The 18,862-nt window shown below is 41.0% G+C and overlaps 1 protein-coding gene across 7 annotated transcripts in view; it reads left to right on the top strand.

The window, feature by feature from the left end:
* CDC42BPA (CDC42 binding protein kinase alpha) overlaps positions 1-18,862 on the top strand; it is a 334,994-nt gene that overhangs the window by 55,597 nt on the left and 260,535 nt on the right. The window lies entirely within an intron of this gene.

Below are 18,862 nucleotides of genomic sequence, written 5' to 3'. Positions count from 1 at the left end.
ATGTGCCAAATATCTTTTTGGGGTCATCTCTGGGGGAGTGAATAATTCAATATCCATGCCTTTTCAGCCTGTGGTCCCTCTGATGAGACTGTCAGCAGTGATATGAATTAATGCTAGCTATGATGTGTGCACTCGAAACTGGGTGACACCACAGAATCACTTCACAAAGATTATTGAACAACCTTCAATTGTTGAAGATAAGTCAATATCGACTTGGTCCAAATTCAAACTACTGACCTGTAGAACTGAAAGGGTCTGTATTCTTTTATGAATCCTCTGAGCTTTCCGGTTTTGTCTTACAGCTGAACCTCAAAGTTACGAACACCAGAGTTATGAACTGACCAGTCAACCACACACCTAATTTGGAACCAGAAGTATTGAATTAGTCAGGAGCAGAATCAAAAAAGAGAAAAAGACCACACACAAAAAAAAGCAAATACAATACAGTACTGTTAAATGTAAACTACTTAAAAAAAAAGGGAAAGCAGCATTTTTCTTCTGCATAGTAAAGTTTCAAAAGCTGTATTAAGTCAATATTCAGTTGTAAACTTTTCAAAGAACAATTATAACATTTTGTTCAGAGATACAAACATTTCAGAGTTATGAACAACCTCCATTTCTGACGTGTTCGTAACTCTGTTAACATTAGCTAATTGTTGTATCTGAATCTGATAATAGCTGATCTTAATCCCCTCAAACCTCAATATGCAGCCTCTCAAACTCTAACATGAAATTAAAATATGACAATCCCATGTCTGATAGCCACAACGAAAGCAAATAAACAGATCTTGTATAACATAGTACTGGCACTGGGAGAATGGGAGGCAGTTAGAGTTTGGCTCCTATGGCATTATTGAGAATGATGGCTTTTGGGAGGAGATGTGTGGATTATATCTTTTTCTTTGTGGGCAGGTACAGAGGTAAGCTGAAAGTTTTTAGGAGATGAGGGCTTGAACTCCTAGTTCCTCACCCCATCAATTCTTGACTTTTGCCCCATCATTTGCCACCAAGTCACTCTTTGCTATTGCATTAATCCCAGAATTGCATATTCTGCATATTCTCTGGGATTTACTTGTGTGAGTGTCTGTCTCTCTAGAGGTTGGAGAGAGAGGTGTGGGAGTTATTGAAGCAGCTTGTTCATGTGAAGGATAGTAACTCAAGGACAAACTAGTCCTCATAAAAACTGTTTTTTGGGTGCCATCCAAGATTTCTCTACAAGCTGTGAGGCCTTTTATGATATAAGATTTCTATAGCTATTTTAAAACAAATAAAATACCAAGATTATTAGTATAACTATAAAACATTGAGGGTCAAATTCTAAATGGGCTCCTAAGCCCATATTTAGTCAACTAAGAGTGGGATTTCCAAAACACCTATGTGACATGGGACCACACGTCTCACTGAGTTCAAAATGGGAACCCTGATGGAGGAGTTTAGCCTGGTTAAAAAATTTCAGTTATCTTGATTTTTGGAATTTCAACATGTTGGAAGGTGATGTTGGTTGCAGATCTGTCATGGGCTATTTGCTTTTCAATTGTGTGTTTTAGTTTGTGGTATTATTGCGATAAGAGTGATGATGAGGCCTGGGACTTCTTTCAGAACATTATCATAAACTCTCATACTCTGAGGCAGAATTAATTTACAGATTAGAATCCTCCTTGATATGAGAAGAAAGTCACTCCATCAAAAGAAATATTTGCTAAAGGCTTGCTAGGAGATGATAGTAGAAGGATCATAAATAGAAACACACAGTGGAAAATATTTTGTTGCAAAAATGTACAAAAACTTAATTTCAGGATCTAAGATGAGAACTCTGATTTAGAATGTATCTTTTTTATTTGTCACAGCATTTTTAACATATTACAGGGTTTGGGGGTATTTAATATATTTTAAGAGGCAGTTATATTAGAAAATTTTCAGCTGTGTTGTGACATCTGATATTATAATAAATTAGTTATCACCATAGTGTTTTTCTCAAACTTAAAATATATAATCATTGTGAAGTCAGGGTTGCAATTAGCGACAAACAGATACATTTACTATTGAACTATATTAACTGTTCAGCATGGCAGCTTTGATTTGGGAAGTGGGAAGTCTTGCTTTGATCTTTGATATCTTTAGCTCTAAATTTTACTAAAAATTGATTGTATTTGAGAGCTATTGCAGGGTAATGCCTATTGTTGTCTTCAGGAGAAGCAGTTGTTTGTTTCCAATTTTGGCACCATCTGACCTTCTCTTAAAGGATTCTGCAGCTGTTATTTACCTAGTGCAGTGTAACTAATTTCATTCTGGCTGCTCTGGAACTAATGAATCCTTATTATTCATTATTGAACACCATACATGTACATAATGTTGTACAAACATTACATTGCTCTGTGTCTTTGGGGGAATATGTTTCTCTGGTACTAATGTATCCTATTTCAGCCATTCTGCATTTTTATTTTGTTTTTTAATTACAATATAAGTTGTAATGAAAAACAGTAATCAAAAGTGTACTGATGGTTATGTGCAACTCATATAGAGTGGAACATTACTTAGATACCATATAACGCCTTGGAGAACCATAAAAAGGCCCAAATCCTGGGAATCAGTGCACATCCTGAGCAATGGACTGTGCGTTCGTGATCGTCCAGGCTATGGGGCAGCTTGCAGCAGATGTTGCTGTGACAGCAGCCAGTCTTTCCAAGCTCTGTGGTAAGCAGTGCTGGCAGATCTACTTAATGGTGGCATCACTGAGCTGCCCTGCTACGTGGTGAAGCCTGTGATGCAGTGCTTCAGTCACTGTTAGAATGGCACCTTCTCCTGGTTGTTATAGGGAATAGCTCACAAGGTTGTCACCACTGCCTGCGGTTGCACACCATCTCTCTGGGTCTGCAGCCCCTCTCCTGCTCCACAAGCTGCTGCTGCCTCTTCGTGACTTGGCCCTCAGGCCAGGTCATTGGAAGTTTTCCTCTTCCAGGGTACCAAAGTCTCTTTCAACAATCCTGGGCAGTCTTCCTGTTCACTGCCTTGTAGTGCCACTGCCTCAGTGGCTGGCAGGGGAACCCAGGTCCACCTTCTACTCCAGGTTCCTGCTCAGGGACCCTCTAGCCAGCAGTCAAGGGCTGATCCTCTTTAGACCATACAGCCTTTCCCTGAGTGCTCTCCTACCATCTGGCATTCCCTGCTCTCTGGGGTTTGCCAGCCTCCTCCGAGTAACTGTGGGCTACCTGTTCCTGTAGCCTCCAAACTCTCCTCCCTTCTCCCGGGAGTGACTGCAGACTTTCCCAGCAGCCCCCTCAGCTGCCAATTTCCTGTCTTTCCTTCCTCCCCACCTGGGCTCCCTCCCTCAGTCAGGGGATTGCTTAGCCATCTGATTTTCCTCATCTCTGACTTTTTGGTTTAAATAGTCTCCGTCTTAGTCTTCATAAACCCTTTGTGGGTAAGTGTGGGGTAAACATCCCATCAGAGAGCTTGACTTGTTATCAATTCTTGACTTGTTATCAAGCCAGTACCAGCTCAGTGAATTCAATTCTTCATTGTCAGCCAAATGGAAGAGGACTCCTGTTGGCTATGCAGAGGACAAAAATCAATTTCAAAGAGGATACTACAAACATAGGAAACTGTTAACATTCATGGAGAAAGAATGGAACCCTTTCTACCATTAATATTTTTGTAAAGCTCTCATTGAACCGTATTTTGGTCCAACCTGGAATTAACATAACTCCAAAAAGGACTCTTTCAACTTTGTGTTGTTTTTTTTAATACCGTACATTTCTTCCTAGAAAGTCTTCACTAAGTGTATTTTTTAAAGGCATAATTGTTGAATTTGTCCAAGTCACAGTGAACAGGCTCCTTTCAGTAAATTTAAACCTATTGTAGTAATTTATTATCTGAGACAAAGTAAATTGTTCTAGGAAGCTGTTTATTATGTACTCTTATTTAACTGGCATCCCAAGCTTTCTTTCCCCTTTTAATTCTTAACAGTTCACAAGGATAATAGTTGTTGGTGGATTAGCTTTAACCACCTCCATAGGAAAATCAATTGTGACCCTTAGGACGTTGTTAGTATAGTAATTTCTTCACAATTACTATTTAGTACCTTAACTCCAGTGTTATTACTTTATACTATGCCATAAATATCGTAGACATGAGCCAGTGGAGGATTAGGCATGTGTGTAGGGGAAAGGAGAGTGGCAATATTTTATGAAGATAAACCCTAAAAAAAATCCAGTTATTATAGTAGTTTGGATGTCAAAAGTAGCACCAGTAACTCTTAGCAATCTAATTAGCTTATTTGACAAATTGTTATTGGTAACCAGTAAAAATCTGCAGAATGTTAGTTAGAAGAATCCAAAATGATTGGGCTTATCAGTGTGCTGCTGTTGTGTATATGTGAGTGTGGGGAAGGAGCGATCTCTCAGCATATCTGACTCCTCTTTTCATAAAACAGTCTTGTGGATGGCTAACTTCAAATTAAATCTGAGACAATTGTTGACTATTTTAAGCTGTAGGGTATCTCAGGGTCACACAGAATAGACTACAGATATTAGTAAAGTGGTCAGAGTTGGATTCAAACTCCCACAGGTCTAGACTCACATAACTAGACTTCATCTATAGGCAATAAATGTTTCTTCAAATGTGGCTTTGTTTGTGGATGGGAGTATAACCTCTTCGGAGACAAACAGTGATGACCTAGTCCTCTTTGCTCTGTAACTGTCATACTTTTGGGTCTTTGTGGATATTCCTTTTCCCTGTGGCAAAGGGTTAGCAAACAAAAAATTAGTAAGTTCTGTGAATCCCTAATATTCAGAGTGATTGTCACAAATTTAGGGATTTTAGTAGATACATTTTCTAATAACTATTTATCCTGCACACGGAGACAATCAACTTCAGTATATCAAACTGGAATGACAAAATGTGGAATCCTGTTTTACAGAACCTAAAATTTGGACTTAAACACCTGACAGTGATACTTTAAATTGCTGGACAATATGGCACTGTCCTTGTGGCAATATTGAATGGCTTTGCTGTTAACACTCACTAAATTAATTAATTTGCTGCTGTTGAATACATTTAGTATTCTATATTCTTCTTTCTGGTTTATAATCACTTAAATGTTTTCACGGTTATATTGCCAGTATGTCTCGTATTTGTTTATTGTGGCTGAATATACCCAGTTGGTCCTTATGTTTCATTCATTTAAATAAGTGTCCCATAGGAAACTGATGCCAGAATACATTCCACTTTCTAGTGGTAGTGAATGGGTTACAACAACAAACTGGGGCAGCTGGATCCTGTTTTGGTTTTGATTTGTGAGGACCCAAGGGATTGGGAAAGTAGGGAAGAGGAAGCCAGTACCAGCTCAGTGAATTCAAATGCGGGGACGGGAGGAAGCAAACTGTCCCCATCTTTCTCTGAATTTCAACTATTAATAGAAGTAGTAAAGCCTATTGAGAGAGCTGGGGTGGGTTTTCCCCCCCCCCCCAGTTTTAGTGTGTATGGCCATTGTATCTGAAGAGAACTCTGACTTATCAGATGATGCAGAATTTTCCAGGTCAGACACCCAGTTTAGTCCTGAGATCTCCTGGGGTGCAGGAAGCAAGCTAAGAAGTTCTCACAAGGAATAACATCCTAGTGGAGAAGCTCCTTCATGGGGGTCACTTCACAGCATGAGAAAGGGGCCCAAGAAGGAAATGGGAATAGAATCCTTTGCACTCTTTAACCCACAGCAATCTTTCAAGGAGCAGTTTAACTATTTGACTCCCACAGTTGTAATTAAAATATTGTCTTTCTTCTTCTGGCAAAATAGGAGCCTTTTCTTTATCCTTTATATTAGTGGTTTTCAACCTGTGATCTGCAGACCACTGGGGGTCTGCAGACTATGTCTAAGATTTCAAAAGGGGTCTGCCCCTCCATTCGAAACTTTTTAAGGGCTGCAAATGAAAAAGGTTGTTCAATTATGACAGTATACTTGAGATCATCAGAGGTAGGTGAAATTATTATATTGAAAAGGATACCCCTATGAATTTGTTCAAAGCGGTGTTGGTCTGACATCTATTATAGGAAGAGCTGTCAGTGACATCTATAGTAAAGGTTGCCTAATGCTTTCCATTATAAGAGCCTGTTTTAACTTGCTTAACGTTTTGAAAAACTTCATCCCACATGGCTAAAATTGGGTATCTCGGTGTCTGCTTCTCACTAATTTTTTTATTTCATTTTTGAAACTTCAGCTAAAACAGCTCTTACTGTTTCCTGTGGCTGCATGAGGTTGGAGAAGAGTAGGGGGAATACTTTTGTTTTACCTATGTTAAAAAAATTCTTAAATTGTTTCAGTGGGAAGAGCTAATATTCCAAAGCAGGGAGACAGGGACTTGAAATTTGGCAAGATAAAGACCCAGGCCTGAATTAGAAGTTATGTGTAGATTACTAAAAACTTGTTGGTGAAAGAGCATTTTTTAATCTTTGGATCTTATATGATGCATTTTGCTGTCCCTGTGATAATCTATTCACATTTGGCCTAATAATATGCTTCTGAAAATCACTCAGAAAAGGTTTGTCAGCAGCTGGCAGCAAAATTCTGTGAACATTCCATCTCCAATTAATATGCTTTACCCCCACAGAGCTCACTGAGCAGGTTCCAGACCAGAGATGAGCAGGATTTTTGCTGCTATTGCTCCTCACTGCTGCTGAAGGCACTTCGGCACAGGCGCTAGAATTGAGAGCAGGGAGACTCTCTCTTCTCTATGCTCACAGTGCTCCCTCTGCCTGTACCTAGGCAGTTTGGGGAAGAATGAAACAGCTCGGGTGGTATGCAGAGGGTGAGGAGTAGAGCTGGGAAGGAAACCATTTGCCTGTCCAATGAAATGTTTTGAGATTTCAAAAAAATGTCCCACTCCACATTGAGGTGAAGCTAAGCCCTTTCAAAGTTTTTTTGCGGAGAGAGAGAGACACCAACTATCCCCAGGGGTGACCAGGGTGCTGGATTGTGAGAGACCCAAGTCAAGGCCCTGCTCTGCCTGATTCATGAACTTGGGTCTTCTGCCTCCCAGGTGAGTGCCCTTACCCCTAGGGTATTGGCTGTTGTTAAATTGTTTCATTACTACACAAACAGGAGACCCTTTGATCTAGAAGATAAGATATTTCAATCAGTACTAAGTAAAGGTTGTCCTAAATGAAATAAAATAAAAGTGATAGAATATTTCAACTATGGTGTCGTATTATGTTATACCATGCATATAGTAGTAGTAGTGCACCGGTATCATGAAGTAATGTTAAAAAAATGAAAAACCCATAAAATAAAATATCAAATATGAAATTAAATTTTAAAATTCTGAAACAAATTTTCTGAAATGAATTTTTTTCAGATATTCCATTTCATGGGAAATCTTTGACATTTGTTTTTAATCCAATGCAGAATTAAAATACATTTGAAAATTTCCCGCAAAACAAAAGTTCCATGTTTTGACCAGCTGTCATTGTAACGTTAATGCTTCTTTAATGTAATTTTTGTAATAATGTTACATCTATGAGTAACCAGAGATTTTCCTCTCTGTATACCCCTTTATATTTTTGGCTTATTTGCTATCTGAACTCAACTAACAGGATTGCCAAAGCAAATATAAATCAATTCAGGACAGGGGTGAAGAGGAGAGGAGATTTATATTTGGAATGTCACTTGGCAATCAATTGCTCATAAAGGAGCAGCAGAGTGAGAAGTAAGGAGAGGGCAGGGAAGAAGAGAAATAACAGGGCAGGAGCTACCTGCAGTGTCGTCATTCCAGTGACCCAATAATTTGTCATGAGTATGAGCATTAAAGTTAATAAAGTCACATCATGAAATTGCAGTCAGAAAAGGAAAAGTAAGCCAGACAGGTGGACAAGATCCTATGATACAACATAGTCTAGACTAGAGACATGAGCATGGAGAAGGGGAGCCAGGATCTCTTGCATTATTATCATGCCTCTTCCATTGATGTGTCTGTGAGCGAGGCACTAGGGTGATATGTTCAGTCACCTGTGTTTGTAGGCAGAGGGGCTTCTACATTTTGTACTAATTGGAGCTGTGTTAAGGTCATAATTTCTAGATATGAATGTGTGGATAACTGTGGCTAGATTTGTGTCTAAAGTCTGTGATTCAATCTTCTGGCCAGTCACAAATTAGCAGGTGTATTTGCTATCGTAACTATTTGAGCATCCTATAGCACTGAACCCAAAGTATTCCAGGGCTGTGGACTGATTTGACAATCATGGGGCAGATGTCCTCAGATTTTACACAGGAGGGAAGCACTTCAAAGTGCTCTTTCCACAAGCATAATCTCCGTCAGGTCTGGGTTCAGTTTTATCCAGCTGATCTTTATCCTCTTTATTAAATGAAGGTAGTACTACCCCCCCCTCCACTCTTCTCCCCTCCCCACGGGTTTTATGGGGAGCAGTCAGTTTTAGTATAGCTGTTTGAACATGAAAAGCTCTATACAAGTACAGTGGACCCTCGCTAGAACGTGGGATTTGGGATCCATGTGCAGCACCGTGTTAACGTGGGGACCATGTTAACATGAATTCCAATGAAAGTAATTAAATTTGGGATCCATGGCCATGACCGCGTTATAAGCAAATTTGCGCTATATAGATGTGCTTTCTAGAGAGGGTCCAGTGTACTAAGTATTATAATTTGCCCAGAAGTAGTAATATTCTTTCAGGCATGAATTGGAACTTATGTGTAGACGACTAAAAACTTGTGGGTGAAAGAGCATTTTTTAATCTTTGGAATTTGTGATGTGGTGTTGCATGCCTTTTCAAATGATTATTCTGCATCACTATTACAACTGTTATAAAGGGTAGTCTTTTTGTTTGTGCCTCATCAGTGTTTTGTTTTGGTTTTTTTGTGTGTAACGAGAGATCATTCTAGAGAACTGCACAGAGCATGTACTAATGTCAATGTCCTTTCTCATAAATTCCTTAGTTTGTGCCATCAGATTAAAAATAAAGGACATAAAATGCACTTCTTGCATCTAAGCAGCTTGTAGCTATAATATTAAGTGCATATGAATGTGTTAATTTTCAGACGATCCTTAGTGGGAAAGAAACCTTCTAGGCATTTTCATGATGGCTTTGGCCATGCAGCGTAACAGCTAGCGGGGTGCCAGGAATTCTACCATCTCCTTGAGTAGGGCTTATCTGGCAGCCACTCTCATGCCTTTTGTCAATATTATAAGTGAAAGTTGAATAATTGGCTCTTCTCTCTAGAGAAGAATTCTGTGGGCTGCTGCTGACCCTCTGTAAATCTTTCCTTTTATTAGGTTTTGCGCCTTTTTGTTTTAATTTCTCCTTTCTTGTGTGATGCATTATTGATTAGCCCCTAGATAAGTGATGAATGGGAAAGAGGGAGTATTTTTGCTTTCTTTTAGTTTCAGCTCCCCAATCTAGCATCATGACAGCTCCTGCATTTCTTTCTCTATCTACATAGTTTCCTAAGGCATCCTTCTGATTTTCAGAATATTATGAGTGGGTGATTTGAAAATATTTGTACTGTAGTAGTACCAAAAAGACATTAACAGAAGCAGGCTCTTGTGCTAAGCAATTCACTGAAATAAGTGTGTGTTTGTAGTTTCCTTAAACATGTGTACTTCTAAACCTGCAGTAAAGTTCCATGTTTATTACTTCCTACATTGGTTGATTAGTCGTATTTTTAATTTGTTGAATGTACTGTGCTTGATCACGTCACCTTTCTCCCCAGTTGGAAGTTGATTCTGAATGTTGGCAGGAAATATGTCCTTAGCAGGAAAATGACTTTTTCTGATACTCCGTAACTGTTGCCTTAAACAATATAGTCTTAATTCTAAATGCTTTGGTACATAGTGAAAACTTCATTTTAGCGATAGAAGTAAATTGACCACTGAGTAGATTTCTTGCATCCTCACAAGTGACTGTGGAAGGAGGATAGTTCTGAACAACCAGACAGAAAGCTAGGACTGTGCAGTAGGGGGCCAGACCAGATAACCTCCTAGATCTCAGTCAAGACAGTGTCTCCAGCTTACTTTGTCCTCCTCCAGAGACTTCTTCAGCTTTTAGGCTTCTCAGGTCTTAAGTTTTAGAGTGCCCTAGGGTACCCATTAGATTTTACTGGGCTGGAAGCTGATTTCCCCTGTGAAGTTTGGACCTTTTTTTTTCTCTTGGATCACTGCTCTTTGATCACTGCTCCTGCAGAAGGATGGGATAGTAGTGGGTTTACTCTCCAGTGGGTCTTTTCTCATTAATATAATAAGGAGCCAGCTCCACGATCAAAAACTACAAGGGAAGTAGAAGGAGTAACTGACAGCCTATGACATTTCCCTACTCCTCTCTCTGCGGGGAGCACTGTTAGGAGTCCTTCACAGGACATGGATAGGCTGTGCCCAAATGCCAGTCTGTCACTGATTATGGTGCAGCGATGACAATACAAAGGGAGGGTGGTGATTGCAGTTCAGATGCTGAGGAATGGGGAGAATGTGAACAGTGACCTGGACCCTCTCCTCCAGCTTCTTTGTTCCCTTCCTGCTCTTGTAGCAGTGCCCCTCCCAGTCTTCATTTTCAGTAAACTGAGCCCAAATGGGATTCACCCTGCAGTAGTGTGCTCCATGCTATCCATTGTATATTCTGGGTTGGAATTTGGATTTCCATCAGTGGGGATATTCTTTGCTTTGCTAGCAAAAACTAGACTGTCTTCTCCAGGAAGGTGGAAGATTGGACCCTTCCTTTGAGACTCAGTGTCATCCCCCTGAGAAGCATTGACTTCAGGTACCTTTCCCACATCCCCCAAAAGGAGCCTCAGATGTGGGGATGGCTACAGGAGAAGAGGGGGCTGACTCTGGAAGACAGCTGGATAAAACTGTATGAGGAGCAAACATTGCTCTCACTCCTCCATCTGCTGCTTCTTTCAAGGAGTTCAAGAGAGTTCTTCTACTTCCCCTTGTAGTCAAGTGATGCTGTGAAATAAAGTAAAATGGGTTACAAAAAGAGATGCTGCCAGAGATGGCACCCAAAAAAGGGTGAGCATCCCATTAACTTCCTTTTCATAGTCCCTTCCCATTCTTCTCTGTTACAGAGCAAAGGGATTGGGACAATCTCAGTCCTCAAAAGAGAGAGAGGAGATGGGCACAAGAGTTTACCTTCCCTCCCTGTGAGATTCTGAATCTAAGTTGACTTATATCTTTTCCCCCATAGATTGTTCATAGATTCAGAAGGGACCATTAGATCACCTACTCTGATTTCCTGTATATCACAAGCCATTAATTAAGTTTCACCTAATAACCTTATTTTCAGCCAAGTAACTTGTTTGACCTGAAGCATGTTGTCAGAAAGACAGCCAATCTTGATGTGAAGACATCAAGAAATGGAGAATCTGTCACTTCCCTTTGTATTTTGTTCCAGAGGTTAATCACCCTCAGGGCTGGCTCTAGGCACCAGCGCTCCAAGCATGTGCTTGGGTTGGCACTTTCCAAGGGGCGGCATTCCGGATCCTTTTTTGCGTCCCAAGCGCAAAAAAAAAAAAAAAAAAGCTGGGAGCCGGCCCTGAGCGGAGGTGAGCTGCGGCTGTGTGGGGTGCGGGGAGGGCCGCAAGAAGTAACCCGGGGGGGGGGGGAGGGGGGCAGAGGAACAGCTTCCCCCCAGCTCACCTCCGCTCCACTGCTGCCTGCTCCCCTGAGCGCGCTGCCGCTCTGCTTCTGCCCCCTCCCTCCCAGGCTTGCTGCGTGAATCAGCTGTTTTGCGGCAAGCCTGGGAGGGAAGGGGGAGAAGCGGAGTGGCGGTGGCGCACTCAGGGGAGCAGGTGGAGCAGAGGTGAGCTGCGGCGGTGGGGGGTGTGGGGAGGGCCGCAGGAAGTAACCCTGTGGGGGCAGAGGGACTGCTCCCTGACCCAGCTCATCTCCGGCTTCTCTCCCAAGAGCGCCGCCGCTCCGCTTCTCCCCTCTCCCTCCCAGAAGGCTAGGATGGGGAAATGCAGTGTGCCCGGGGGAGGAGGCGGGGCTGGGGATTTGGGGAAGGGGTTGGAATGGGGTGGGGAAGGGGTGGAGTTGGGGCGGAGCCGGTGGGGCGCGGGAATATTATTTTGCTTGGGGCGGCAAAAAAATTGAAGCTGGCCCTGATCATCCTCACTGTTAAAAAATTGTGTTTAATTTGCAGTTTGAAATTGTCAGGCTTCAGCTTTCAGCCTTTGTTTGCTAGATTAAAAGAGCCCTTTAGCATACTGTGTTTATCTCCAAGAAAATACTTAGGCGCTGTGATCAAGCCACCTCTTAGTTTTCTTTTTGAGAAGCTAAACAGATTGAACTCTTTAAGTCTTTCACTGTAAGACATTTTTTCTCTGGCCCTTGAATAATTTTTGTGGATTTTTTATGCATCATTTCAATTTTTTACAATGTTGGTACCAGAACTGGATGCAGTATTCTAGTATCGGTGTCACCAATTCTGTTTACATAGAGGCAATTCATCTCCCTACACCTGCTCACTACTCCCCGTTTATACATTAAAGGATCGCAATAGCTCTTTTTGCCACAGCAATGCACTGGAAGCTCATTTCAGTTTCTTGTCCAATATGAACCTTAATTTGTCTCCGGAGTCGTTGCTGCCCAGGTTACAACCTTTCAGTCTGTAGGTATGGCCTGCATTCCTTGTTCCTGGATGTATAGTTTTTGCATTTGGCTGTGTATCAAAACACATTTTGTTTGTTTGAATGGTCCCAGTTTACACCAAGTAATCCAGATGGCTTTGTATGACTACCCTGTACTCGTTATTTACTCTACCAATCTTTGTGTCATCTGCAAATTTAATCAGCAGTAATTTTATATTTGCTTCCAGATGATTGCTGCAAATGTTGAATAGCATGGGGACTAGTACCAGTCCCTGTGGAAGTCCACTAGAGACACTCCCATTCAGTGATTTTTTTCCCACTGACAACTACTTTTTCAGTTCTCTCAGTTAGCCAGTTTTTAATTAATTTAATGAGCGCTATATCGATATCCTATAGTGCCAATTTTTAAACCAAAATGCCATGCAGTATTAAGTAAAATTAAAGGTCACAGGTAACTGAGTTAGGGTTGCCAGGTGTAATGATGCAGAAAAAATACAGTTTTCAACCAGAACACCCGGTCGAAAAGGAACCCAGTGTCTCCGGTCAGCACCACTGACTGGGCTGTTTAAAAGTCCAGTTGGCGTGGGGCTGGCAGGCTCCCTACCCAGCTCTGCGCAGCTCCTGAAAGTGACCGATATGTCTCTCCTGCTCCGAGGCATGAGGTGGCCACGGGGGCTCTGTGTACTGGCCCCGCCCCAAGTGCTGGCTCTGCAGCTCTCATTGGCCAGGAACCGCGGCCAGTGGGAGCTGCGGGGGCGGCACCTGTGGGTGCGGCCAGTGTGCGGAGCCCCTGTGGCCACCCCATGCCTAGGAGCTAGAGAGACATGCCAGCCACTTCCTGGGCACCACCTGAGGTAAGCGCAACCCATAGCCCGCACTCCTCACCCCCTCCCGCACCCCAACCCTCTGCCCCAGCCCTGACTCCCCTCCCACACCCAGACCCCCTCCCAGATCCCGCACCCCCTCTCAGAGCCCAACCCCCTGCCCCAGCCTGGAGTCCCCCCACACTCTGAACCCCTTGGCCCTACCCCCCAGCCTCCTGCACCCCAAATCTCTCATCCCTGGCCCCACCCCAGGGCACGCACCCTCCTCCCCACCCCCCTGCCCCAACCTAGAGCCTCTTCCCACACCCTGAAACCCTCATTTCTGGCTTCACCCTGGAGCCCTCACCCCCTCCTGCACCCCAACCCCCTGTACCAGCCCGGTGAAAATGAGTGAGTGACAGTGGGGAGAGCACTACACTGGAGTCAGTGTTTTCTAAACTTACTCATCTTTCTGGTGTTACCTCTGTCCTGCATGGCTGAATTAAGGGAGACCTTTTAGTTTCAAGGCCCAAACCAGACAGACTAAATTTTGCCTAAGTGGTTTGCTATCTGAGAAAGAGGATAGTCTGGAAAGGCCATCATCACCCTGCTAGATTTAAAGAAAGAATCTTCCTACACTAAGTATATGCAAACATGGCTGACATTCAGAGCTAATGACATATAGACCACAACAATTCTCTGGCATCAGCCATGTTTTGGAATTCCTGCAGAAGGGCCTTATTGGGGCATCAGTGTTTCCACTGAAGGACAAGTCGTCACTTGGTTTTAGTACATAGAACAGTGAGCAAAAAGAGGCCCTCATCTCTCCTAGTCATCAAACACATTCTCAGCTCCCCTGTCTCCTCCCCGGCAAGTTTAGATTCAGAGAGGCCTGAATCTGATTCTTAACGTTCTCACAAAACACCCACTTGAGCCCCCTGAAGAAAATGTCTGAATAGCTCTTATTTCAGTCTATTGTGGAAATCATTTCAAATTGGCTGTGTCTTCAGAGGCTGGATTATCATCCTTCCTGCCAGTGATATTGAGGCTGGTTCTTCCCCCAGAGCTGCAGATAGGCTGATCCTGATCTGTAAATCCTGTAAACTTGGAGAAAGGAAATTTTCAGGTAAACACAGGCAAACTTGGCCATACTACAGCAAATGGAAGTCAATGGGAGTTGTGCTTACCTGTCAGAAGGCAGAATCATTCTCAAAACAGATTAAACAAACATTATTATGCTTGACGTGTTTCCAAGTGTTCTGTAACATGACGGTGCTGCTATTCAGCATATAATATGCATTTGCTAATAACTGCTAGGAACTGTAAATTATTTTGACAAAATAATACCAGATTCTGCTCCCAAGTGTATTTGTGTTTTATTGTGTCTAAATTAGAGGACATATAGGCCTTAATTTTGGGTAAATCAGAATAATTTCCTTTGAGGTCTTTGGAGTTACGTTAATGTAAAATCAGTATTATAGAGGAGAATTAGACTCCGAGAATATTTCACCTTTGCTTTTGTCATTTTTGTTCACAGACTCATAAAAAGCATTAGTATGTGTGTTTCTTTGTATTTATTAACAGGATTACTTTTACCTCATATCTTGTTTGAAAGAACAGACTGTAGTTTTACATTTTCTACATGATTAAAATATTCAGGAATATGAATATTCATAAAATATGGTATTTACAAGATGAGATAAAGTAAAGAATTGTCCTGTTAGTACAGATTTGGATCTTAAATTCATATACCTAATGCTTTTGTCACATTTGCCTTGTACTGTCCCTGATTAAAAATTATGGATAAAAACACTGATCATGAAAAAGCAGATAAAATCAGGAAAACCAATTAAGTAACTGGAATTTTAATCTGATGGATTAATTCTGTCCTGTATATTTGATAATTCAATTTAAATTAGCTGTTAAAATATCTGTGATTCTTATTAGTGTATGCTTCATCAGAGACAATATTAATTTAAACTCACATTTTAATACATTATCTCAGTGGGTCATACAAACATAGAGGCAGTGTGGTTTGTTTTAATTAAATAGTCTTTGTAGAGAGAGAAGATATCGGTGACCTTTTAAAAAGTCAAACTAAAGCAAGGAAGGAAAACTACTGTTACATTTTATGTAATGAACATGAACCATATATTGTCCTTGGTCTTCACACATATGATATCAGTGATGCAACAGCAGTCCTGTGTATGTATAGAGGTCATCATACAGAAAGGGCTGTGAACAGAGCATTCACTTGTATTACCATCTTGATAGCTAACACAACAGGGTTGGAAATAGTGGCGATCAGGTGCATTTTCTTTTTAAAGTAGGAAACGGTGAGGTAGCCAGGAGCATTGAAGATGGAATGGAAATGAGTGGTAAGAGCCTCTTGATTGGGGAAAGGAATGAAGGAAGGGTATGAAGAAACTAGATCTTTTAGGCAGTTCTTGTATTTCTTCTAAGAATATGTAATATCTGCACTGTCAGTAAATATCCTCAATTGCTGTTGAAGAGAAGTCAGTTTTTCTGTATTTTAAACTATGTAATGTTTCACAAATCAAGAAGAGTATTTCCATGTTGTTTGGCTAAATTGTAAGAGAGGAAATTGTTTACTGGAACAGTTATTGTGGTCAAAAGATTTTTGGGAAGAAATCTTCCTTTTTATATAACCTAGCTAGCCCTGAAACCTTCCTGTTTGATGCTATTTACTAGAGATGGGCAGGGTACTTTTTCTTCTTCATGATGTAGCCTTTGCATTGGCTGCTGGCCATTCACACTGCCATGTGGCTCTGTGGAACTCATACAGTTAGTGAACAAAGTTTAGTTGGATAAGTAACCTATTTTTTTGTCTTTGGAAGACATAGGACTTTCTAATGTCTTAAGATAGTGTATTTTTTTAAAAAAAATCTTTCCTCCAGCAGGACAAAAATAGAGGATATCTTTTATAATATGTGAGGTTTGATATTGAATATGATTGATTTTTAGACAACTGTTTGGGTATTTTTTGTATTATACTTCTAGGATTTATTGTTAGAATTGTTCCATTGTAGTTATGTAAGACATTTAGATTTATTTGATGGGATAGGAATTCTTTCTTTATTCCATTTCTATATTCAAATATGCTATCTTCTGAAGTCAGAATGCTCCTCTGAGATGTGAATGGTGGATCAGTTTCATTACCCATCTCTACTCCTATGCACAGAGCTCTCATGAGCATGTTAGAGTTGAGATTTGCATAGAACTGAGAAAATCAGTTTATTGTTCAAGTAACCTGGGAACAAATTAGTAATAACGTGTTCTGCCTATTTTAGTGTATAAGTAGTGTTACTATCTGAAGAGATAACAATCAGTTCCTCCCACAAATGTCAGGAATATTTGCTTCTTAGCTAGGTGAGAGGGATGTTTCAGGTATTTTTTAATGAGCTGGTGAGGAAATGATTTTTTCCCTCCTCAAAAAAAAATGTACAAAACCAAATTATTTTGTTTTTAACCATTTTGGGGAAATGGGGTGGGGTATTGAAAATTCTGAAAACCAAAAAAATTTGTTTTCCTTTTTTTGACAAAACCCCTGTAGAATGAGAAATGGAGACATTTTCTGTGAAAATTTCCATTTAGTCAAAAAGTCACTTTTCCTAAAAATTCAAATGCCTGTACAATTGGATCTGTTTGCTTAGTATCTGTAGAACTAAGGTGTTACTGCAACAAAATATCCACTGGACAGCTAGATTAAAATAAATAGTAACTGCCTCCTTGGTGTTAAGTAGACAAAGTAAAAGACTCATGTTGCCGATGTCAATAATTCTGTCAAGGAATTCTGAACAAGTCAAAAAAGTTTGAGCTTTACCTTTTGCGGAAGTAGTTAGTACATGTAGGACTAAGGACATATCTACCCTACCTAACTTATGTCTGCACACAGCCACCGCAGTTATTAAATTGCTTGTGTGTGTGCATGCTTGGCTCCTTGTGTTGGCAGTGTGCGTCCCCGCTAGGAGCACTTGTATCAATTGCATTGTTAGTATGGGACGTTGTGGGATGGCTCCTGAAAGCCAGTAGCAGTCAATGTAAGCAATGTACTGTCTACACTGATGCAGTGTCAACCTAATTATGTTGACCGTGACTCTACGCTGCTCAGGGGGGTGGTGTTACTAAATCAGCATAGAGAGACACTTATGTCAGTGGGAGCCAAATTTAAGTGATGATACTTCCACAGTTAGGTTGATGCAAGGCAGCTTACATTAACCTAACCCTGTAGTGTAGACCAGGCCTAACTTTTGCTTGTTCTACCTAGATGTGTGGGAGAGGACTGGAGAATAGATGCACAAGGGAACCTTTCCATTTCTCCAGCACCATCATCATCCATGAGTGCTCACATGCAATGTTTAGAAGTGTGCCATAATTAATGCCCCTAAGGTGCTTTCCTGGGGAAAGAAGAGAGAAGAGTCTAGATAGTTCATCCAATAAAACCTCATAGTCCCAACAGCCCAAGGCCAGCTTTCCATCCTTACACTTGGCTTTGAGTGCTGGGGAGAGGACAGGCACATAAAGATCTAAATAGCATTACATATTGTGCTCCCTTCAATTCTCTGAGGTTTGCTGATGCCATTAATCCTGAATAAGCAGAGTGTCTCAGAGCACCTCAGTTCCACACTGCTGCTATTGCCCCACATCACTGCAGAGTTCCAGAGAAGAGGAGGGAACAGTTTGGTCCTTATTCATATGAAAAGTTATGAACAGTTTTCTGTCAGGAGACCTGATGGAGTTTTTCCAAGTTATTCTCAAAATCTCCATACCAGTCTTGTCATGTTTGTCACTAAGGTGGAGTAGTTATGCCAATGGGAAAGTGCTCTTCCGTCGGCATAGTGCATCTTCATCAGACAAATTATATCGATGCAGTTGTGCCGATGTAGCACTGTAGTGTAGACTTGCCTTGTGTAGAGTAGGTTGGCTTACATGTTAGGATTTTGCTTCCAGTTTCCTTAGATTTTTCAGTCATTTTCTTGATAGTATATAATTTGCTATTGTTGTTCATTGTTATTGAGCAACAAAATGTTACTTTACTTCAGTTATTGTTTTAGCATCTTAATGCAGCCATTGAACTTTAGAAGATTTAAAAACAATTGCTGTGTTGTCAAGCAGGGTTCCAAATTTTCCAGGAAAATGCCCATTATAGATTCACATGAAGATACCTATTATGGGTTCTATTCTTGCTTTGTGCCTTTAAAAAAGGTGATAATACAGAATACAAGAGCTGCCAAAACAGCCAGCTTTAGATTTAATAAGACAGAGTTCACCATAGGTGCTCAGATTTAAAGTTGCATTTTGTTCATTAAAGTCAGAATGAAGAAGCCCAATTTTAGCGTACATCATCTTATGCTTATAGTTCTTTTTCGAATGCTTGCTCATGTCCATTTCATGTGCATATTGCTGGAAATTTTTCCCTCTGTGGTATCCATTGGGCTGGCTCTAGCACCTT

The sequence above is a fragment of the Mauremys reevesii genome, linkage group 3 (genome assembly GCF_016161935.1).
Source record: "Mauremys reevesii isolate NIE-2019 linkage group 3, ASM1616193v1, whole genome shotgun sequence".
Taxonomy (NCBI): domain Eukaryota; kingdom Metazoa; phylum Chordata; order Testudines; family Geoemydidae; genus Mauremys; species Mauremys reevesii.
Note: the sequence above shows the minus strand (reverse complement) of the source record. Positions and strands in the feature narration are given on the sequence as shown.